Genomic DNA, 24,749 nt, shown 5'->3' on the forward strand with positions numbered 1-24,749 from the left:
TACCACCTTTTAATTACTCAAATTTAAATGACACCTCTACAAGAACTGTAGCTCTGCTGAGTAAGATTATGCCTGGAAATTCTTCAGGAAGCAGGAATGGCTAGTCACTGATGATTATTAGCAGAATAATCTTCAGATTACAGGTAAAGAAATAGCGCACAACACGGCAGTTTACAGGTATCAAGTTCATTAAAAATAAGGAACATGATAGCAGTGTAATAGCAGTCTATTAACCGCCACACTGATAGACAGACGAAAGTGGATGTATTTACTGGAGGTTTTAATTTGCCCCTGACGATCATCCTTTCTTTGGCATTGCAGCAAGTCGTGTATACATCCTCGCCATCGATCGGTATCCTCTGATGTCGCCAGATCGCAGAAGATTGCCTGGATAAGCAAAAGAAAAGAAAAAGGGAAAAAAAAAAAGAGAGAAGATAATTAGAAAGTTCATAGGAGAGCAAAGACAGACTCTCAGAAATTTATGTATTACACTTGGGCGATATTGGTAATTTGCGAGACTCTGGTGAAAGTTTAAAGTTTATGGGCCAACTAATACCAAGTCCCAGTCAAAGTTCGTAAGCTTCAGGAATTTTGAAAAGAAAAATGCTTAACTAAAAGCATGGCTTTGAACTAACCTGAATCACAATTGAGAGGACTATCCGCTTCTGGATGCGCCATCAGAGCTATTATAGCTCTGCAAACAGATTGGAGGGTCCACGCAGGGCTCCAAGCATTCTTCAAGATATCCAGGCATATCTCCCCAGTCTAAAAATATAGAGAATAACTGAGTATTACAATAATACCAAGCTTTTAGCTTAAATTACTGGGTTAGAATGGCTACATAATTCATTAGGTAATCTAGGGCAGGCACCTTGCAACGCAATACGAGACAAAGGAATCAAAATTCAACCAGAAAAAGACGACAGAGAAGCCAAAAATGAGAAAATTCTACTGCTTATAAAACCTGCCTAGAGTGCCTATAGTAATCCTCCCAATCTATAGAACTAGCAGAATATCTCGAGGACCAATATCAAATAAACCTGCCTGGAATGCCTATAATCTGTCTTATTTTTAAGACATGTTTCTCAGCCCATATCCCCTGATAAGAAAATAAGGAAATGAGGGCTTTGAAATATAACTTGTTAATCTAAGCTAAGTGTGGTCAAGAAACAAGATCCATTAAGAAGTTTATAATGAATAAATATGACTTTCTGATTCAACTCAATATTAACTTGCTACGGCCTGAAACTTGATGCATCTGCGATCAGATGATGTAGACCATAGCAATTATACTTCATCTTGTCCACCTTTTTAGCGTAAGTTCCATAAAATCAGACATTGGACTTTCCCTGTAGCAGCCCAAGCTACTTAATATTGAGTTACGCGGACGAGCGAAGTCCGCCCCGAGCTCCTTCAGGGGAACTTCAAGTGCCTCTTGTGGGAACGTTGCGAAGAATGTGGAGCAGCAGTTTAAGTATACGGAAGTAGGCGGCCAAAATTTTCCTTAACAATTGATTTATTTGTTTAATTATTTAATTTTGTCAGATCATTTCACGTCGCCGCAAAAGTTTAGCATCTGATATCGATAGTAATTTTATGATTCTCTGCAGCCTATTATCTGCACGAACGCGACGTGTCAGAACCGAGCTAAGTGGGCTCTTCTCCGGCAAGAGAGCAAGTTCACAGATTGGCAGAGGGTGCGGATGTAGGAGACTTCGAAGGAGATTCCTGCCGAGTCTCTTCCCCGGTCGTTGGATGTCATTCTGCGACATGAGATGGTTGAGAAGGCGAGAGCCGGGGACACGTAAGAATAACTGATTCCTATGTCTACCGTGTAATTCGAGCCCCATTTCTGGCCTGTTTGGCCTGATTAGAACTGCCATAGAAGTGCTGTTTGAGCGCATGTTCGGATAAGCACTACTTCTTGGTTAAAGTCTCTACCCTTCTAGAGACTTAAGATTGAATCAAACTAGAGCTGCTGGGGATACATAAGAATCACCGGTTCCTAGTTTAGGGTTGTTGTGTGCCACTAGCCTATTTCTGACCTGTTCGGCCTGATTGAGCTGCTGTAAAAGAGCTGCTTGCTTACAAGTGTGTGCAAGTGTGCAGATAAACTCTAGACTTTTGTTTGTCATATGCCTGGCTTTTGCTGCCTTCCCATTAGAAGAGTTGTTCCGGGAGCTACATCAAACCGTCGTGTAGTCACTTATTCTAATACCTCCAATTTCGCTTTTTATGTAGGGTCATCGTCACAGGCACGGTGGTTGCTATACCAGATGTGATGGCATTAACTTCCCCTGGAGAAAGGGCAGAGGTCCGGCGGGAAGCTTCTCAGCTTCGGAATGGAGGCAGCAGTCATGAAGGTGTAAGGGGTTTGAAATCTTTGGGAGTAAGAGATCTCTCGTATCGCATTGCTTTCATAGCAAACTCATTGCAGGTTTGAAGAATTTGGACTAATTTGAGCTGCGATTTCAAATTTGAAAGTTTTCATGACATCGCTCTTATTTATTGCTGTTTTCTTCTTGAATTTCTGCATTTTTGATATCTAGGTGGCAGATGGTAGGAGAGATGGCGACCTTAGGGACCGAAAATTGGATAGTGATGATACCGACAGACAAGAATTCATTGTATGTTTTGATTTTGATAACCATTTATAATATATTTTCTATGAGGTTGTTACGAATTGTGGGCTTAAGTTATGGCATGGATAAATTATCGCAGAAATACATCAGAATTATATAACTGCTTTGCGATCATTTTATCAAATATCCAAACGTTCTTTGGTGTACTTGTTATTTATCTTTGCATTAACCTTTATAGACGGAGTAAATGTGAGCCATTTCATTATAACATTTGACTAACAAGCATTTTTTTGTATTAAGATTTTACTCCACACTTCTCCATATGTGGCCCTTGTGGCTACATTTGTCAAGCACATGCATGAAAGTTAGTATTTTATTAGGCTATTAAAAATTTAAAAAAAAATCTAACTACACTGCATTTCTTGTCAGCAAGAAGAGGAAGAGGAGGTTTTCAGGATGAGAGACACTCCTGATTTTTTCAATAAGCTTGTTGATAACATATGCCCTACTGTTTTCGGTCATCAAGAAATTAAAAGAGCAGTCCTCCTTATGCTATTGGGTGGTGTTCACAAGATTACACATGAAGGAATTAACCTCAGAGGTGATATTAATGTGTGTATTGTTGGAGATCCCAGTTGTGCAAAATCCCAATTCCTGAAGTACGTTTCATTTTGACCTTAATTCATCATACTTGTTGCTTTTTCTCATCAATGTCAGAAGTTGATATGATGTTTGCTTTCTCATAAAATCAGAAAATATAGTTGATCGTAATTCTTATTAATGAAGTGTTCTATCCTTTTGCAAATGCTGTCAAGCACATTATTCTCATCTTGGTTCTGATTATTGTTTATCAGATACGAAGCTGGCCTTGTTCCACGGTCTGTTTATACGTCAGGAAAATCCTCATCGGCTGCTGGTTTGACAGCAACAGTTGCTAAAGAGCCAGAAACAGGGGAGTTTTGTATTGAGGTAGTATTGTTTGCTATTGATTTCTTCGTCTTCTTTTCTTTTGGCACCTCTCTCTCCTAAACTCCAACATAGCAGTAGAAAACTGAAGTCATGTGTAGTGTTCAATTTTACATGGTTAAGGATGTGGTTTATACATTTTGACTATACCTGAATAATGGAGGAGTTAAATGGATTTTTTCAGTTTTATGTCCAATCAACATATACCTTAACACTTCTTGTGAAACTTATTTGGTTGGGTTTTTGTGTTTAGTGTTTGCTGTGAATACTGGTTCTTGATAATCATACTAATCATATTTGGCTTATAATTTATTCAACAAAATCCAACTTCTAATTTCTATCTAAATGGAAAGGAAAGCTTAAAATGTGATAGCTGTTGAACCAGTGCAGAGATCATTGCATTACATTGTCTTTTATTTCAAGCTTTTCCTTTTTAAATGATTGATTATTATGCCACTGATATACTTTTGCTTCATGCAGGCTGGCGCACTTATGCTGGCTGATAATGGTATATGTTGCATTGACGAATTTGATAAGATGGACATTAGGGATCAGGTATATCTTTTGTTATTTTACCAGTGTTTGGAAACTTAACATAGGATTTATTTTTCTTTCAAGATGACCTGTGGATTTCTTACTTGATCTGTCGATGTTAAGGTTGCCATACATGAAGCAATGGAACAACAGACCATTAGCATAACAAAAGCTAGCATACAAGCAACTCTAAATGCTAGAACTGCTATCTTAGCTGCAGCAAATCCAACATGAGGACTCTATGACAAGACCAAACCCCTCAAAGTAAGCCTCAATAAACTGCAATCGTCAGCTTCTGCTTCCGTGGTAAAAAACTTTAATATTTAACTTTTTCACGAGCTATTTGTGTAAAGCTTTGTTGACCGAGATAATGCTTGATTTGTGATGTTCATCTGTTTCTTCTGTACCAGTACAATGTGGCCCTTCCTCCTATTCTTTCAAGGTTTGATCTGGTGTACATCATGATCGATGAACCCGATGATAACACCGATTATCATATTGCTCACCACATTGTGAGGGTTCATCAGAAGCGCGAAGATGCACTTGCCCCTCCATTTACCACAGCAGAGTTGAAGCGATATTTTGCTTATGCCAAGTCTCTTAAGCCTCAGGTTTTCTTACTTCTTTAAGACCTTTTTCCTTAATTTTCCAAAATGATTGTTGTCTTGTCTTAACTTGTATGTTATTTCTAATGCAGCTGAGCTCTGAAGCTCGAAAAGTGTTGGTTGAATCATACGTGGCACTTCGCAGAGGTGACACTACTCCTGGCACTAGAGTTGCTTATAGAATGACAGTCAGGCAGCTAGAAGCATTAATCAGGCTGTCTGAAGCCATTGTAAGGAGTCATTTGGATAAAGTTGTAAGTGCCACTCCAATTACTTCTTCATTATTCATATTTTTACTTGTCTTTAGTAAATCAGGTTTACCATATTTGGTCATGTCATGAATTTTTTGCAGAAATTAAGTTTACTGTATGTTCTTAAATTTTTTGCAGGTGCTTCCGGCACATGTTCGAATGGCTGTAAGGCTGCTAAAGACATCTATAATCAGGCAAGAACCTTTACTATTTATCTAATGACTCTGTGCATGTCTTGGACAAAAGATTTTATGTATTTATTGCATGTGTAGTGTTGAGTCGAGCGAGATAGACCTCTCTGACTTTCAAGATAATGAAGATGCTGACGGGAATAGAGTTGCTGACCAAGAAACTGCAACTCCAACTGAAAATGCTCATCCAGCACCAGAAAATGAAGGTGGCTGTGTTTGCTGTAGTTAAAAACTGCCATCTTGTTATCCTCTTTGTTCAATTGCCCGAAACATCTTATTTCCCCCCCCTCTTTTGAAATGTCGGGCCACGGTTTTTTATCTCGAGGGACTTGAAAGAGCGTATGTATAATCTTTTACAGTTGATGCTCAAGGGAGTGAGGGCCAGCAGAAGAAAAAAATGGTTATAACTGAAGAGCATTTCCAGAGAGTTACTCAAGCATTGGTCATGCGCCTGCGGCAGCATGAAGAGACTGTCATGCGAGATGGTATTAGACTCTGATTTTTGCAGTATATATTTTTCATACTTCTAGCAAATCTTACATTTAGTTCTGCATCTGTAATAGCTCCTGTATCTCACATTGAATAAATGCATTTGTAATAATCACTTTAGGATGCTAGTCCTACATATGTGTGGACTATGATAGGCCTGTAATCACCTCATTAATTATGAAAAGTTCTGCATGGACTATGATCGGCCTAGTTGTCATTACCTCATTTAGTATGCCTATCCTATATCACCTTTTCATTATAATTGGTTCCCTTTCCGACCTAGAAGTAGTACTAGATCTAATGTCTCATACTAACTGCATTCAGCTGCTTTTGTCCTCCAGAAAACTGGCTCTAGCATTAGGGCACAAATTACCATCTGTACCTACTACAATGGGGCAAGCTATTTCATGTTATATGAATCTTTCTGTAACTAGTACTTGAAATAGTATACCTAATAAGCTATTTCAGATTTTTAAGATGAGTCTTATAGAAATTACGCTAGGACAGGGAAATCCTGCCTGAATTTTCACTGATATAAGCTTTGGGAATTCTAATCATTTAGGAATCCTACCAAGATATCCTAATACTTCAATATGAGATTATGCAGGATTTAGGATAAGTACAAGGCAGATTCAGTTCTGAATGTCTTAATCATTCCTAAGTTACTTTTGTTCTGGAAATTTCGCATGTTGTGCTAATTTATTGCTTTTTTTTTGGGTATTTGCGTTGTCAGAATTAGTAAACACCATTTTATAGATCGTGTCATGTTCATCCCTTCTTATGCATCTTCGCTGAATTCCCTTAGTTCGTAACGTTATTATGCAATTTATGTAGGAAGTGGATTGGCTGGCATGAAGCAAGGGGACTTGATTGTTTGGTATGTTGAGAAACAGAATGCTGAAGGTGCATACAGTTCCACTGATGAGGTGCGAGAAGAAGTTAAATGCATCAAGGCTATCATAGAGGTAAACATACTAGTGCATATAGTAGACAGTAATTTGTCTTAACAACGATGCCATTAAAAAAGACCTTGTTAAAGCTCACTGAGATAACATCAATGCAGAGGTTGATACAGAGGGAAGGTCATCTGATAGTGATAGACGACGGCTCAAGCTCAGCGGCACCTTCGGCAGATGGAGGGGAAACGAGAAGATCCACGGAGAATAGAATCTTAGCAGTGGCTCCAAATTATGTTATCGATTAACACATCAAGTTAACATAGAACTAACCTATTCAATTGACATGGAGAAACTATCAGATTGTGCCACCAATTGTTCCGTACATCAGGTTTCGTTGAACTGTAACGATACATACGGACTCTATGAAAGGTTTCGCAGTTCAGCGGTCCTGCTCAGAAGAAGAGGATTAACGAAGGCTTTAGTTTGGGACTTGCGAAGAGGAGTTTCATTTCCTAATGTTATTTGCTATCCTCAGTTGCAATACATTCTTCAGGATATAAGCTATGCTCGTGCTTCCGCATGACGAATCTATCACTCGCCCTGTTAAAGTTTGATATAAGCTGGCAACAACATTTTCCTTTCTTAGATTTTGCCCATTTGATTCTGTATGAAATGTCCTATTAAGAGGGTTGTACCGTGGTTAAAGGTTGTGACTACTTGGTAACTGATTTCCTTTTAAGGTTGTATTACAATTTGTTGCTGTAAAATCGCAACAGTTTTCAGCTGCCAGCAGGAAGCGGCCTTCTCTTTAAGTCGTCTAACACAGATCAGTCGGTCAGCACTTTTTCCCCAATTGCAGAGCTATTATTTTCATTCGCAAGACAGGAAGATAATGAATGGATCATGTACTTGTACTTTTGCAGCACAATGGCCTGGGTTCTTCTTTGGCTTAGCCTTTGAAGTGACTTTTTTACCTTTTTCAGATTCGGAGATCTAAAAAGAATTAGGGTGCAATACATTCTAGATGTAAATCCTAATATATCTTTAATTGTAATCAATCACCCAAACAAAACCTACGAGACTTCACTTCCCTCACGTTACAATTGGGTCCCACCCCAGCCGCATCACAAATTCACAATAACGCAACTCAGATGGAAAGTCTAAATTTAATTTGCAGGCGAAGAACATGGCCACCACATTTGTCTAAATCGGGAAAACGCCCATGGCATGTGAGCTGTTTCGAGCAATGGAACAGGTCATCCGCAAACACAATTAATATCCTGCACTTCTTCTTCTTCTTCTTCTTCTTCTTACATTATTATTTGATAATTTCTCAACGAGCAATCATCTCCCATCATTCATTTGGTTTGCTCGTGATTGATTGCCGCCGCAACTCTCGGGGCTACGAGGCCCATTTTGTCCTTTCAATCACCCTCCTCCAGTTAACCTGTACTCGTCCAACCACAAAACGGGAAAAAAAAAACCAACAAAAATCATATATATATATAGTCCAACCTCAAAACGGGAAAAAAAAAACCAACAAAAATCATATATATATATTGTCCAACCTCAAAACGGGAAAAAAAAAACCAACAAAAATCATATATATATATTGTCCAACCTCAAAACGGGAAAAAAAAAACCAACAAAAATCATATATATATATTGTCCAACCTCAAAACGGGAAAAAAAAAACCAACAAAAATCATATATATATATTGTCCAACCTCAAAACGGGAAAAAAAAAACCAACAAAAATCATATATATATATTGTCCAACCTCAAAACGGGAAAAAAAAAACCAACAAAAATCATATATATATATTGNTTGATTCATATTTTCAGTTAAATTTATTTCTAAATGAAATAAATGAAGCGGGTAGCGTGCTATCTATCTCTCTCAAAAAAAAAAAAAGTCTTCTGTACTTTTGAAAGTACGAAGACCTGCTTGTATGTTGTTTTCGATGATAGGAAATTCGATTCGACGATCGGCTCCGTTAAGTATAACCTACCTTATTGGAATTCTTTAGAAACCAAATTTTATAATTTTTTTACATCATTTACCAAACGATCAAAAGGTCTCAAAAATGACTATTTTAATAGCCGATGTGGCACGTTTTTAAGTTCAACGGTGTAGAAGTATCCAAATTAAATAAAAATTTAATAAAAAATTCTACTTAACATCAATAGTAAGACCAATACTTCCGATTTGAAATTTGAGTCATTTATCACTGTTTTTTATGATATTTTCATTTTCAGCCGTTCATTTTGAGGCTACTCGTTCACTAGACAAATGAAATCAAAAAATTATGAAATTTGGTTTCTAGATAGTTCCAACAGCGTAGATCATGTCTAACGGAACTGATCGCCGAATCGGATGTCCCATTATTGAAAACAACTTACAAGTACGGAGGCTCCTGTACTTTCGAAAGCATAGGAGCCTAGCTATCTCTCTCTCTCTCTCTCTCTCTCTCTCTCTCTCTCTCTATATATATATATATATATAGTGCATCTGGTATGCTTCTGGAAGAACGGAGCGCTCCGTGCTTCCAAGTTGTTTTAGATGTTCGGACTTTCGAATCGACGATCGGCTCCGTTAGACTTGATCTAGAGTATTTGAAATATCTAGAAAATAAATTTTGCGATTTTTCGATATCATTTGCCAAGTGATTGAAGTGGCTCAAAATCAACAGCTGAAAATAAAAATCTTACAAAATATGATGTTATGACATTAAAATTTTAAATCAAAGTTATTGATCTTGTTTTATATGGTATAAAAAATTTTCTATCAAAATTTTATATGATTTGAATATTTCTATCCCTTTAAACTTGCAAATGGCCCACTATGGCCATTAAAATTATTGATTTTGAGCCCCTTCGATTACTATGCAAATGATATCGAAAAATTACAAATTTATTTTCTAGGTACTTCAAATACTCTAAATCAACTCTAACGGAGCCGATCGTCGATTTGAAAGTCCGAATATCGAAAACAACTTGGAAGCACAGAGAGCTCCGTGCTTCCAGAAGCATACCAGCCCACTTTATATATATATATATATATATAGAGTGTGTGTGCGCGCGCGCGTGTGTGAAAAAATTAATACAACTCTTACGGTATAAATCTAGCTTTATATTATGATTTTGAAGCCTGTAGGTTTTGTTAAGGAGATCCACCATGCTGCATGTAATAATTTGTCATTAGATTGTTCCCCATCACTCTTGGTAGGCAAATTGTGCTATTTAGTATTTATGTATAGGCAGAGATTTTTTATTTATTTTTAACAAGACAGAGAGAGAGACATTGGGCAAAGAAGTCCAATTGTGGAAGTGGACTGTTCATTTCTACTCTCTCTCTCTCTCTCTCTCTCTCTCTCTCTCTCTCTATATATATATATAGTGCGTCTGGTATGCTTCTAGAAGAACGGAGCGCTCCGTGCTTCCAAGTTGTTTTCGATGTTCAGACTTTCGAATCGACGATCGGCTCCGTTAGACTTGATCTAGAGTATTTGAAATATCTAGAAAATAAATTTTGCGATTTTTCGATATCATTTGTCAAGTGATTGAAGTGGCTCAAAATCAACAGCTGAAAATAAAAATCTTACAAAATATGATGTTATGACATTACAATTTTAAATCAAAGTTATTGATCTTGTTTTATATGGTATAAAAAATTTTCTATCAATATTTCATATGATTTGAATATTTTTACCCCTTTAAACTTGCAAACGGCTCACTACGGCCATTAAAATTATTGATTTTGAGCCCCTTTGATTACTAGGCAAATGATATTGACAAATCACAAATTTATTTTCTAGGTACTTCAAATACTCTAAATCAACTCTAACGGAACCGATCGTCGATTCGAAAGTCCGAATATCGAAAACAACTTGGAAGCACAGAGAGCTCCGTGCTTCCAGAAGCATACCAGCCCACTTTATATATATATATATATATATATATATATATATATAGAGTGTGTGCGCGCGCGCGTGTGTGAAAAAATTAATACAACTCTTAGGATATAAATCTAGCTTTATATTATGATTTTGAAGCCTGTAGGTTTTGTTAAGGAGATCCACCATGCTGCATGTAATAATTTGTCATTAGATTGTTCCCCATCACTCTTGGTAGGCAAATTGTGCTATTTAGTATTTATGTATAGCCAGAGATTTTTTATTTATTTTTTACAAGACAGAGAGAGAGACATAGGGCAAAGAAGTCCAATTGTGGAAGTGGACTGTTCATTTCTACTCTCTCTCTCTCTCTCTCTCTCTCTCTCTCTATATATATATATTATATAATTGAATCCAATATCATTGAATCAAGCATCTGAGGATTAATTCCTTCTTTGGTGTATCCCTACTGAATTGATTTTTTTTTTAATGCGTTGCAAAGGTTATTATTACATGCGACATGTTAAATATAGCCTCTTTCTATATACCTGGAAGTGTAGTTTGTTGGCATGCATGTAGCATTTATAGCGAGGCCATAATATCAAATGGATTCACTTACAAACTTGCCCATTTTGAGAGTACCTCTACTCGAGGTGGAGTACCTCTACTCGAGGTGTAGAACAAGAACAAAATTGAGATGTAAACCATTTTAGATCAATTGCCACATGCATTTAGAAAGACTATATATAGGAGTAAGCCATGAACTTTGTAAACCAATTGGTTATTATACGCATTAATCGTAACCTTAAAACTTATGTACTGCTTATTTTGATACCACTCTGATCGAAAAGCTGCACCCAAGTACTGTTCATCAGTATAACAATCTTGTACTAAAGAACACTTTAAACAATAACTAGTGACGCTTTAAAGCACCTGCAAGAATAATCCGACACCTGTAAAAACGTAGAGCAAAGAGTTGTTAGGTAAACATGTTGGGATAAATATACCGATGCTTTTTAATATACCGTCAGAAAATTTTTATCAGTATTTGATAAAAATATATTTATTGGCGACGCTTAATTATGGTATCGATATATGCCAAATATTAAAAATGTTAGAATAGAGCGTCGTCTAAAAAACGTCGTCTAAAATATATTTACTATAGTGGATCCTGAATGCTTTTAAATTCTATAAAAATTATAAATAAATTTAACGCTTTAAAGTTTTTACTCATAGGCAACTATTGTATATCATCACTAGTTGGAACTACAACCAAAGTATAACTTGGTCACTAATTTGACTCCCAAGTTACAACTAATTAAATTGCATTTCAATCGTTAAGTCGAGTGTAGCTAAGTTGGAGAGCGCAATAAGAAAATAAAGATATATTAATGTGGCTCGATCTTAGCAAATAGCAATTCATTACTTATTTCATTTGCATTGTAATTGCGAAACTCTCCAATCATTCATTACCAAGGGTTTGCTATTTTTATTTTTCCTTTTAAAAAGTTATAAATTGCATAGATTGATCCATCATCAGATTTTATTTAATCCATTTTATCAGTGCGTGAATCTTTGACCATACAACCATATTTACTAAAACAAATGAGTAGCATGTTATCCGATTCGTTCATACTTTTTTTTAAAAAAAAAACCCAGGTAGTAATGTAGAGCAACTGACTTTAGAATTCAGAGCGTTTTTTCTATTTTTTGCTTAAAAATAGAAAAGAAGTTAGGATAAGGTGTAGTAAATGTTACAATTCCTTTTGGTCTTAGACTTATCATTTCTCAAAATAAATTCAATAGATGGTGACACCATGACCATAATTAAGATTGATCAGTACTACAGCCCTTCAGTACTACATCAAGATGTTGGTATCTCAACCAGCACACACAAATTTATCCCTATCCACCATACAAAACACCCAAACCTACCCAAAAAAAGAGAAATAAAAACATTTTTTTTTAAAAAAAAGAGAGATGTTGATCTCCCTCAGCTTGATTGGATCCACTCACCTTCCTCTCCCCATCATGGGCCCCACCACATTCAATTGCCACTTACATGTTCCCCTTCCTAACCCTAATAGTTTTTATTAATTAAAAATATCATTAATTACTCACAAATTAAGACTCTATATATATATATCACTACAAAACATGACTATCAAAGTCTCTCTTAGTGTTGCGTGTGGGAGTGTACCCAGCTCACTGATGATGAAGTTGATGCATGGAGCCCCCTCTTGACCCACACACACGCGCACCATGAGGTCTCATCACCTCCCCCCCGGTTATTGTACTCCTCCCCCTCACCAAGCTAAGCAACTTGTATGTGCACGAATATTAAAGCAAGGACAGCTGTATTAAAATAAGGGGCTATTATTATTTATATAGATATATATGGGCCTAAAATAACAATTATGACAACGAAAACATGGTAGACGCAATCAAATGATAGAGGACCCATTTGTGTAGACTTATCATTTCTCTTTACATTTATTATACATAATCTTAGTTTTTTTTTTAAAAAAAAAAAAAAGAGAAAAAAAAATTTACTAGGCATTAAAGAGTATAATTCGCAAGCATTAGTAATAACAACGTGAATAGTACAATGGAAAAGTAACATTGTCGGATGCAATTTTAAATGAAACTGATATTATTATAGGCGAAAAGATGACAAATTAAATAATAATAATAATAATAATAAGGTAGAAATGGAACAGTAACAACACCTCCCAAAACTGAGATAGATCAAATTACATACACCACACTGCACATGTCCTTAATAGCAAATAATAACGATAATAATAATACTAATTACACATCCTCCTCCTCCTCCTCCTCCTTCACAACGAAAACAAAAACAAAAACAAAAACAAAACCCAACATAGATACAGAATTAAAAATGACATACAATAAGAGAAGAAAAAGAAAGAATAACCAAATAATGCAAACGGTCGATGATCATGCATGGATACGTACGTACGTAGCACCAGTTGTACAAAGAGACCGCGAGAATTACATAACATATATATATATATATATATTATATATAGCATATGTATATATATTAGGCCTTGGCCGGTTCGGTCTCAGCCGGTTCGGCTGGGGCCGGTTCTCGATCTCCTCCTTCTTCTCCTCCGTTGTGGATTCCGCCACGGCGGCGGCCGAGGCCTCCGCGACTTCGGGCTCTGCTGCAGGGGCCTCCCGTGGGGCCTCGTCGGGGACGAAGGTCCCCACCTTCTCGAGGAGGAAGACGATCGGGCCGGCGACGAGTCCCGGGCCTGACTTTTCCACCACCTCGCTTACGGCCTTCGAGCCCGGAAAATCTGCATCACAATTCGCACGTAAAATTATTCTGATATCATGTGAAATAACCGTTTTTTTTTTCTTCTCTAAATCTTAAGCTACTAAAAACTATATTTCATGTAATATAAGGTGTGCATACATATATATATATATATATATATATATATATATATGTGTGTGTGTGTGTGTGTGTGTGTATTACCGATTTTAACTATTCATCGAGGAACTTAGTCATGCGGCGGCGTTTTTCTTAACTCACTCTCTTTGGGCGCTTTCACCAAAGCCTGTGAAAATCATATATAGCAAACATTTAATCTAGCATGTAATTAATTTGTAATTAATAGGAAAAAATATTTTTGGGGGCGGTAAAAAATAAGAGAAATATAAACCTGATCTCAGCAGGAGCAGCTTCATAGATCTCAAAACTTTGGGCCCGAGCTCACTCTTCTTCTCCCAACTCCTTGTTAACCTCCTCCTACATAAATATATGTACATATTTCATACACAATATTTATATCAAAATAACTAGAACATATAAAAATATAAAAATATATATGCATGCGTTAGAGAAATTAACCTACCTTATCGAAAGATTTGACGAACTCAGAAGCCGCGGCTTTTTTGCGCTCTTGTCGAAAACCTTCCTGAGCTGTGGAAGGACCTTAGTTTGCCAATAACCATCTTTCTCTGTCTCTCTCTCTCTTCTTTATATATCTATATATCTCTCCTCTCCACCTTAAATCACCTCTATATGTAGAGAGAGAGATCTCTCTCTCTTTAATATATTTATACAATCTCCCTCTTCTTAATCGTATGTATTAACACAAAACCTGGTTATGCATCAACAACAATCATCAATAATAATCATGAAAAAGTAAATCACAAAAATTAAAGGAGCAAAAAAGAGGGGAAAAAAAAAAAAAAAAAAGAGGAGAGAGATACGTACGAGAGGTTTAGTTTCTTTTTCGCTAATATGCGTTGTTCGTATATGTACAGAAACCGGAAGGTTTAGGGGCCGAGCGATGAGGCGCCTTTGGGGGATATAGAAGAGCGCGCCACGAAAAGGCCCTCGAGTTGCGGCGAAATTACGGGAATACCAGGGGTTTAATATAGAAAGGGGCGCGTACGTGGCGCGACTCTCGACGAACGCGTGGACGCGGACGATGCGAGCTGGAACGGGGCCGTATCAGCCGCGTGATGGGGGAGCGGACGGTGGGGATCGGATTGGTGTTGTGGGGCCCAATAAGGGGGGGGGTGTTCGGGAACGTAAAGGGTGTTTCGGTCATTTGGGGCGGGTGGGTGGCATGGGTTGTAATTTTGGGGAAGTTTTGGGGTGGAGATTGGGGGCGACAGCTGGCGATGGGCGCGCATGTTTGGGTGGCGATCTCGAGCGAGTGGGACCCACCCCGGCGAGGAATTTGTCTCGGTGCATTGGGGGGTTATTTGGTGAACCCGGTGCAGAATTTGAACGGTGGATCGCGAGAGGTTGTTGAGAATCGGACGGAAATAGGTTGCAAGTCCACGGTTGTAGCTGTGCACAGGGTTCACGAAATGTTATCAGCGGGCCAGGAGAGATACGGTGTGCGCCACCGGCCCAGGCCCGTTGGAGTGGAAGGGAAACGTGAAGCGATTAATATTGGATTTGCTACTTTTTTTTTATTTTTTTTCTTGGTAAAAATGCACGGAGGCCCCTCAACCTATAAGAAATACTTAAAAAGATCCCTCAAATATTGTTGTTCTTTTGGCTTTTTATTTGAGTTGTTTTGTTTTTAAATTAAGTTTCGACAATAATTTGAAATTATGGTACCTAAAAGTACATATTTTTATATTCTGAATGGTCTAAAAATATATAGTTTTTTTTTTAATTTTAGTATTTTTTTAATACTAGTAAATTATGATAAGAATTTCTACCTAAGAAATAAACAGCCATAGTTTGTCCCTTTCCTATAGCAATTTCTATCATAATTTTATAATATTAAAAATATACATTAATTTTTTATTTTTCAGTCTGTGAGAATATAAAAGTATATTTTTTGTTGCGCAATTTTAAAATATTTTGAAAGAAGTTTGAGGAGTCGATCCCAAAATAGATGATAGTTGAGGGGTTTCTTTTTTTTTCGTTCGAAATTTCGAACTTTTTTTTTTTAAAAAAAAATTTGGTGTGTTTCGGAGGGAACGAGTTGAGTGATTTAGTAAAACGGTCCGAGTTGGGGCCCAGTGAGGACCGAGTTGGTGTTGGACCGGACCACGTGGCTTCGCTGGCGCGGGGGGCGGTGGGACCCAAACGGCGCGGTGGCTCACTCCGTTTTGTTTTGTTCCCAATTTTGTCCCTCCCCCGTATCATCGCTACTTATTCTCTCCTCTCAACTAACGGCTCTATTTGTCATTTGCTGCTACCCAAAAATAATAAAATAAAATAAAATAAAATGAAAGAGAAATAGTTGGAATACTATTTGGCAATAAATAAGACCAAACGACAAAAAAAAAGAAAAGAAAAGCGAGTTTAGTCACAATTTTATAACTATTATTACTCCTAGCAGTAAAAATTACGTTAATTTTAATTCTATATGATTATGAAATGATTGTGAATTATCGGTTCAGACATAATACAGAGAAGTTGGTGGATGATATTGGTTACATTTTTGGAGCAGAATCATAGGAATTAGATAAATTATCTAACACTCCCTTAATTTTGGTTACTATGTTAATTATGATTTAACAATTATGTTAAGCTCTTAAAAAGATTGATAATGCTGGTAAAACTATATAGGGATGGAAATAGAAGTGAATTTTCTATATTATCCTGAGACATAACGTAAAGAGTAGGACGATTTTTAGCACTATAACTTAGAAATTTCAATTGGCAGTTAACACCGAATTCAACACATCTTTGTCATTTACACAAGAAGTTTATGATCAAATATCTAAAAAACCATATCATATCTGGCTTTGAAAAATAGTCCATATATATGTGACGTATGACCAACCTAGGGCCATTTTTTAACTTAATTTTTACCTATTTTGGGCTGCTTTTAGAGCAAGCTCTTCAAAAATATGGGGACCCTGGGGTTTAATAGTCCCACATCGCATAAGACCTAGTCTGAGATCGCAGTGTCTAAAAGCCAAGTCAGTGACAAATGAGCTTCGTGTTGGCTATGCCAAAAATGAAAACTAATTAAGGGTGTTTGCGCCTTCAAAGTATAAGTTTGATATGGAGCATCTCCACAATTTAAATCTAGTCAAATAATATTATAAAATAACTGGATTTTTTTTTTTTTTGAAAGAAAAGTATAATAGCAAAATATCCGCTTCGTTCATTTTTCATTAATGAGCGCAACTAAAAAATACAAAATAATTAAATTTAAATTTGAAATATCAGATATCAACCATCAAATTTTTAGGCACGCACGACTAAAACAACTACTGAAATAAGCACGAACAGATAATAACTCAATTAACAGACACAATTTGCTCCTACGCAAGTAAGTACAAACATAACAGCTAGCCCCCAAAATAAGGAGTAGGCCTAGTTGCAATATCTCGGCAAGAATAGGATTCATGGGCGCGCATTAGAAAGAGAAGTTGCGGTGTCAATCGCTTTTGGGAAAAGCCGAGAAAGGACAAGGCCGATTAATTTGAGTAGATTAAAAGCACTTGTGAAGAAGTGTGATTAGTACAAAAGGAGGCTGTCTTATTTGGTCTTCTCTTTCAAGTTTCAAGTATCCACCCCCCCTCACTTCAGATTCCTCCTCCTTGGATTCTCAAAATGTAGCTGCAGGTAAAATTTCTCCAGGGAAAGTGAGAGAGATAGACAGATAAAGAGAGCGACAGTGGCGTACACTGTTGTGGGTCTCACATTGTCTGATGAACAAAATAGTCCTACATCTATCTCTCTCTCTCTCTCTCTCTCTCTTTTCTAAGTAGAATTTCTATATATATTTATCCATGGTTAGTCGCAGCGCACGTAAGATGCACATCATATTAATGTTGTTGAACACATTTATTCCTGTATGTACTTTTATGTAATTTTGTTACTTGGTAGGATATTTATTTCTGATTAAGAAAGATAGAGGAAAAAAGAATAAATTTAGATTCGAATTGATATGTACAATAAAAATTGAGTTAATATTTAGAATTAAAATTAAGTTTTAATTTCGAACTAATGGTTCTTGGTGGCGTAGGTCTATTTTTTTTCAATTGATTTGTTCCCCAAAATGTTATCTCTTTCCGTTTTAGAAAAAAGAGAAATAGGGATGTAATTAAATTTGATTTTAAGTTTTAAATTTGGATTAGATTTGATCATACATTGATTGTCTTTTCTTTGAATTAAATTTTCGTGGATAACTTTTTAAATGTATAAAATTTAAATTAAATTTTGAAGAGAGAGGAGTAGGTATCTTTTTCTAATTAGTACCTTCCCATGTATGTTTAATTTCCTTTTTTAATGTAAAAGAAAAAAAATTTTAATTTCCTTTTAGCATTAATTTCCTCTATCAATCCTATTTAGATAGTACAAATATATATAAATATAGATTTTATACTGGGTGTAATTGCATGTGTATTCTTAGAAACTAATAGAATTTCGCATTTATCTCTACCAAATTTTAACTATAATATATATCCCTCCAAAATAGCATATTTTATAAGTACATTCCTCTCCATTAATTGATCGGTTAAAGTTATTTTTTTTTTGGTACAAATAACTATTCTATTTTTGGATAAATATCAATTTATATGTTTTTAAATTTTTTTATCAATTATAATGTTTTATTCCAACTTTTACGTAAACTATAAATAGTAAATTGTAAATAAACAAAAGTTATCCTTTTCCCAGGAATGGTCAAAATTTAATGGTCAATTAAAGACAACCAACCCATAGGAATATATTTGCATATTTCAAAACTTTTTTAAAAAATATGTATTTGGTAATTTAAAGACTCTGTAAATGCACATAAATTATCCCTAAATTTAGGTAAATTGTGTTTGCTCCTCAACTACGTTTTTGCCCGTGACAAACCACTCTCAAAGCCTCATAAAAAGACGCAAAAAAAATTTACGAAATAAGGAAAAAAGAATCCAATGCTTTTGCTCTTGGCCAATCACCTTTCATGCTTATATAAGAACATTCATGAAACCTCTGAAACATATCTAATACTTATCTTTAAGAATCTTTATTTATTCTCTAATGTTGATAAGGACAAAGTCCATCACGAATATACATGATGACATGTACCCAACATGTTTTTTCCTTCCAAGTAACCTCTTTGATTAATTGTGTGTGTGACATTTGATACACTGGAGGGGCTTTGTGGTCATGGTCAACTCGGCTCATCTATTGGAGGAGGTTAATTAAGTGCTGGTGACTTGTATTAGGGGGTTTCATGTTCAATATATTCACTTATAAATTGTATTATATTATTATATATGTCTCATGCAAGGTGAGATGTAATACAACAAGGCACAAATTTAAAGATGCTTACTGTATGCGGAATAGTGTTTTATTTATTGTTGGTGATTTTAAAAACAATCTTATGCACTTTCAAATTTGACATTTGAGTTTTCTAACTTTGATAAAATATTATAGTTCGTCTTATCGTATTATATATCTATCGGTATATTTGACTATCTAATCTGTATTCAGATTCATATGTTCCATTTCTAAAATATAACAAAGTATATAAGTATTAGTGTAATAGATTAAACTTATATAATATTATATATATATATATATATTATATATATATATATATTCTGTGGGTACGTACCCACGGGGATTCAGTGACTAAGAAGATGATTTTATTTATATGACCAAAAGAAGAGTTTTACAATTGCACGAAATAAATTTAGATATTCTAACCCGTGACTACATTGCAGAAGGAACCAGGGACAACTTAATAGGGGCAAAAAAAATAATAATAATAAAATAAAATAAAATCAGAGGAAATGAAAAGAAAAAAAAAACAAAAACAAAATCATCAGGTGTGTTGTTAGGTACATGTTTGGAGTTAACCAATAGAGGTTAATCACGTATTACTAGATTTTATAATTAGCATGTAGCTAATACTTTTTCATATGCTAAACATGTCCATGGATTGTTTTTAGCCCCTAATTAAGCATTTTGCTCTACACAGTTCTCGATTATATTATCTCAAATGTCACAATCATTAAAACCTTGCAATTAATGAACTATAATTTCTTCATACATCCAAACTGTTATCTAAAACATCCATCTAGAGTATATATTAACACAAATAAGTTCTTATGAAGAGATTTGACTATATATGAGTCCCCACCATTCCTTTTTGTAATGTGCAAAAAGGAAAAAAAAAAATGAAGGAAAAAAAGTAATTCTACCTAATTGAATAAATTAACTCTTGTGCATGTATATTTATTAAAACCTGTAGGGACAGGTATTTAAGAAACTAATTAATCCATCCAAATCTACCAAGTGCACCTCGCACCAATTCATGACCAAACGTGTTAACAATACTCAATTCTCTAATGATTAATTTGGTACATAGTGCTTAATTAACTAGTAATAATTGATTATTCCCATTAGTTTAATTAATATGTCCCTCTCTACTATGATTCCTTGCTATAAAAAACTTGTAAGCAATAATTACTTAGTACACTTCGTAGCTGGCTCCTTACATTTGCAATATTCCTCTTGTTGCTTGTTTAAGTGTTCCAGTTGTAATTTACTCTACAAGATGCTTACTTTTTTGAGTAATTGTAAGAAAATTTGGGCATTTTATTTGGTATTTTGAGGCGCGAAATGTCGCGAGGTTCAAATTTTTTGTGCGTGGAAAGTTTTGAACCTAATTGAAGTTGATCGGTGCAGCGCGGTTACGGACTAGTAATGGCTGGTAATTTCAAGCTTATTGTTCGGTTTCGACATTAACTTAAGAATTAGTGAGTCAAATTTAAACTTTTGCTTTATAAAAAAACTTTTGAAGTAGGAATCTCTTTTTAATAAAACCCCATAATATGCGACTGGTCGTAAATCCGAAATTTTGACTTGTACCAAATCATGCTTTTCTTGATTGTTGAATTATTATAAGTTTTTGGGGTTTCATATGTGAAATTTCTCTCTTAGATTTTTTTTAATTTTTTTTTTTAACATCTGTTTAATGCATAACCCCATATAATTAATTATATTAATTGGGAATTAAATGATGTGATTGTTAAGTCTCTTTTGGATCAGGTTGCGTTGGACCAATGGGCTTCATTAAAAGGCTTCATAATGGGCCTAAAAGCACAGCTTTTTCATGGGAATGGGCTTTAATGGGCCTAAAGAGTGACTTTGCAAACCTCGCGTAGCCCATAGCCCATAAAAGCCCACTGTTTTATCGAAAATAAAACTCAATTCAAGTTTATTGAATTTAATAAATTACGAACCACGCAATGATTTTTGAAGCTTCTTGGGAGATAAATGTGAATTCTAAACACAACACTTAAGGGGAAAAAAAAAAAGAAAAAAATAATTACATGTTTTGAGTATAACTCAAAAGGTAGTGAATTTTATGTTAATTAACACCTTTTTCAAGCGACTTGTTCAGCGTCCAAAGAATTAGATTCACTTGCAAAAGTAGCAAGTTGTTCTTTTGTGCTTTTGGATAAGATATTCAACAGTGTGCTTTTTTTATTCTATACGTATTTTGTTTCGCAGAAAACTAGCTTTCGATGGACATAAGTTAGATAACTCGAAACTTCGACACAAATCTCAAATTTTAATGCACGCAGACCCGAATTTACGACATTTTCGTCGTGTCCGTGTGTGCTCATGACCTAACTGCTAAGGTATTAGGTATTTTGTAAATTGATGATGTTGCTGTTACTAAGAATAACTTGATGGGATACAATATGGCCAAATTCATAGCATCAAGCATTACCCCTATTATTATATATTTTGTCTAAAGAAACAGGTTGTCTCCTGCTTGAGAATAATTTTTTTTTTTAATCTTTTTCTTTAAAAGAAAGAATATCTTTTATCTTAAGAACTAAAGTATTGCAGTTTATGAAGCACTATGATGGAATGAACGAAGGTGCACCGAAAAAGCATTTGAATTCCCCCAAAAGTTTTCCACTTAAAGATAAACTTCTTTATTAGTGACATATATATCCAATTGAATTTGGACATCAACTATAGTGACCTAATCTAACTCACCTACTTTTTTTTTGTTTTATTTTATTTCTTTTTTAATTCTGTCCATTGATTCCACATCCTAAAAATCTATCTAGAATCGACTGCCCTAGAGCAAGTGGCAAAGGGTTTGGTGGTTGGTATCCGAGACCCAAATTCGAATTCTAGTTGATTCACATTTTTAGCTAAGTTTATTTTTATATAAAATAAACGAAGCAGATAGCGTGCTACCTATCTCTAAAAAAGGAAAAAGAAAAAAGAACCTATCTAGAAACTTCGATATTTAACTTGCAATCAGAGACGAAGAGCAGCTAAAAAAATCACTATAATAAGGGCTCAGACGTAGGCCCACGCACATATATAAACAAAATCGAACTTGCGACCTGTCCCTCACATAAAAGGATGCCTCACTAACCCAACTATAAGTGGCTACATTTAATCAAACATAGATTGCTGGACCGCTCGAATCTCTTAAGTGGTTTAAAGAACTTATTGTAGATTCGTACAAGTTATATTTTTTGTGTAATTGATTATACAAACATTTAAGTGGTGGTCCTTTTATATCTCTCCAATCATCAACAACGATTTCTCAACATCTATCTTATTCTATCATTTTTGCATGAATACGATACGATACAGCTAAAGTTGTGAAAACTCTCTCACTTATGGTGTAAACAAAATAACTAAAATGAATAAAACTAATTTAGTTGCCTTGGAAAACAAAACTAAAAATGGTGCAACATCGATCGAACATGTGGTGTAAGTGGCGCCAGGAAATTCGGAGCATTCAAAGCGCAATTGGTCCCATCATGTTGCCACAAGGATAATGAGACTTTATTATTATTATTATACAACCATCCAATTTGCACCTGTAACGATTTTATTAATGAGTGATAGTGAAATATATTTATTTATCAATGAATTACACAATCACGAGTCTTTTATGATTCTGCAAGTACTATTATGTGCCTGTTTGGCTCAAAGTACTTTTATTAGAAGTTCTCTTTATATATAAAAAAAAAGTTGTTGTGAGAAAACGCCTCATCATTAAACTATGTTTAATATTTTCTCGTCAAATCTGGGAGTAGAAGTTTAAGTTTGAACTACTGCTGTTGAGAACCTTGGTTCGTTTTAGTTAAACACCTCAACCGACGTCTCAAAAAAATATATAGGGAGTTTGACTGCTATATATATTCATAAGAGTATGTTCGTTTTTATACTTATAAATAATTTTTAATAAGAAAAAATTTTGAATTAACAATTCATACCGTTAGACATAATTTAGAGCATTTGAAATTTTTAAAAATTAAATTTCATAATTTTTCAACATCATTCATCTTACGATCAAAATATCACAAAATTAATAATTTTTAACGGCCGGTATGGAATATTTGCTATTTTAACAGTGTAAAAGATTCGAAATAGATTGAATTTTTTTTAGATAATGATATTCACTATCTCGATGAAGATCAATAATTCCGATCTTAAATTGAAAAGTTCGATCATTCTTTTTTAGGACGTTGTTCGACTTTGACCGTTCATTTTGTGTCCGCTTGATGGACTTTATTATAATTTTAAAAAATTATAAATTTTATTTTCTACAAATTTCAAATGCTTTAGATTATGTTTAACGGCGTGAATCATCAATTTGAAAACTACGTCATCGAAAACAACTTATGAGTATAAAATACTCTATACTCATAAAAGCATAATAGCCCTACTATATACATATATGTATATATTTGAAGATGAAAGCCACCCACAGTATGTGACAAGCATGTTAAATTATTATATCTGGTTTTATATATAATAAGCTTATTTGGCATGGGAAAAGTGAATTAGATTCGAGAAACAAGTAAGCATTTCTTTTAAGAGAATTTTATTTTTTAAAAAATAAAAAAAGTTAAAAATGTGAATAAATTAGGATTCAAACTTGAAATCTTAGGTATCAATCATCAAGCTCTTTACTCAGGTCGGTGAAACAAATGTGTTGAGATGAGATTTAGCAACCCGAATGCGTCGGATGCTGCTTGAGGAACCTGATCTGATCAAATAGTTTAGCTTGAATACAAATCATGTGTCGAATTCCACTTAAGAGGTGAAACCTAAATGAGATTAGATTCAGAATAATATAAATCTCTACCAACACTTTTCTCTCGTCTTATACTATTCAATCCAAATTAAAAAAACAAAACCGAACTCACAATAAATATCTATGAAAAATTTTCACAACTTATATATAACCAATAATAGTAAGCCACGTAAGCTGGTCTAATACCAAAACCACTGTTGCAATCATGCCATATGTTTTGTCTTACTTTACACTCCAGTCCCTGCAGATTATTTTAATTATTTGAACTAATTCTAACAAGACAAAATTAATGATTTATCTTAGCCCTTAAGCCTCGCCTCTCTATGGAAAGCTTAATCGTGCTACGCTGTGCTTAAGGTACAGCACATATCTCCTCCATATCCTTCTAAAGAGAAATTATTGGGTGGACCATAGCTTACCGTGGACCGGTCTCTCATTATTATATGGGAAATGCTTGATTTACAATTGCTAACGAATATAAATAATAAATTTTAATGAAGTTTAATAAAATTTTGCTCATTTAAAAGATTATCACAGATGATTCAAATTTTACTGCATTGAAGGATTTAGAATTTGACTATAAAGTGTGAAACTCTGATTTCTAATTAAAAAATAAAATAAGGATACTCTTAGTATAATGTGATTTTTTCACAATAAATATTTAGAAACTGTTATATTTTAATTTTAGATTCTTTAGTGGTTGGTTCTATTATGCACTATTTAGAGTTGAATAAATATGAATATATTTAATTATATAAGAAAGTTAGGTAAAAGTATATTGTATAAATAAACACA

General features: G+C 34.8%; 1 long non-coding RNA gene and 1 pseudogene across 1 annotated transcript; one reads left to right on the top strand and one right to left on the bottom strand.

Moving 5' to 3' along the window:
- On the bottom strand, positions 47-1,366 carry LOC109709820. The gene is made up of 2 exons (XR_002216214.1): positions 636-1,366; positions 47-387 (listed from the first exon to the last, which is right to left on the bottom strand). It is a non-coding gene; the product is annotated as an uncharacterized LOC109709820 (long non-coding RNA).
- Positions 467-7,358, top strand: LOC109709816 (annotated as a pseudogene).

The sequence above is a fragment of the Ananas comosus genome, linkage group 5, assembly GCF_001540865.1.
Source record: "Ananas comosus cultivar F153 linkage group 5, ASM154086v1, whole genome shotgun sequence".
NCBI lineage: Eukaryota > Viridiplantae > Streptophyta > Magnoliopsida > Poales > Bromeliaceae > Ananas > Ananas comosus.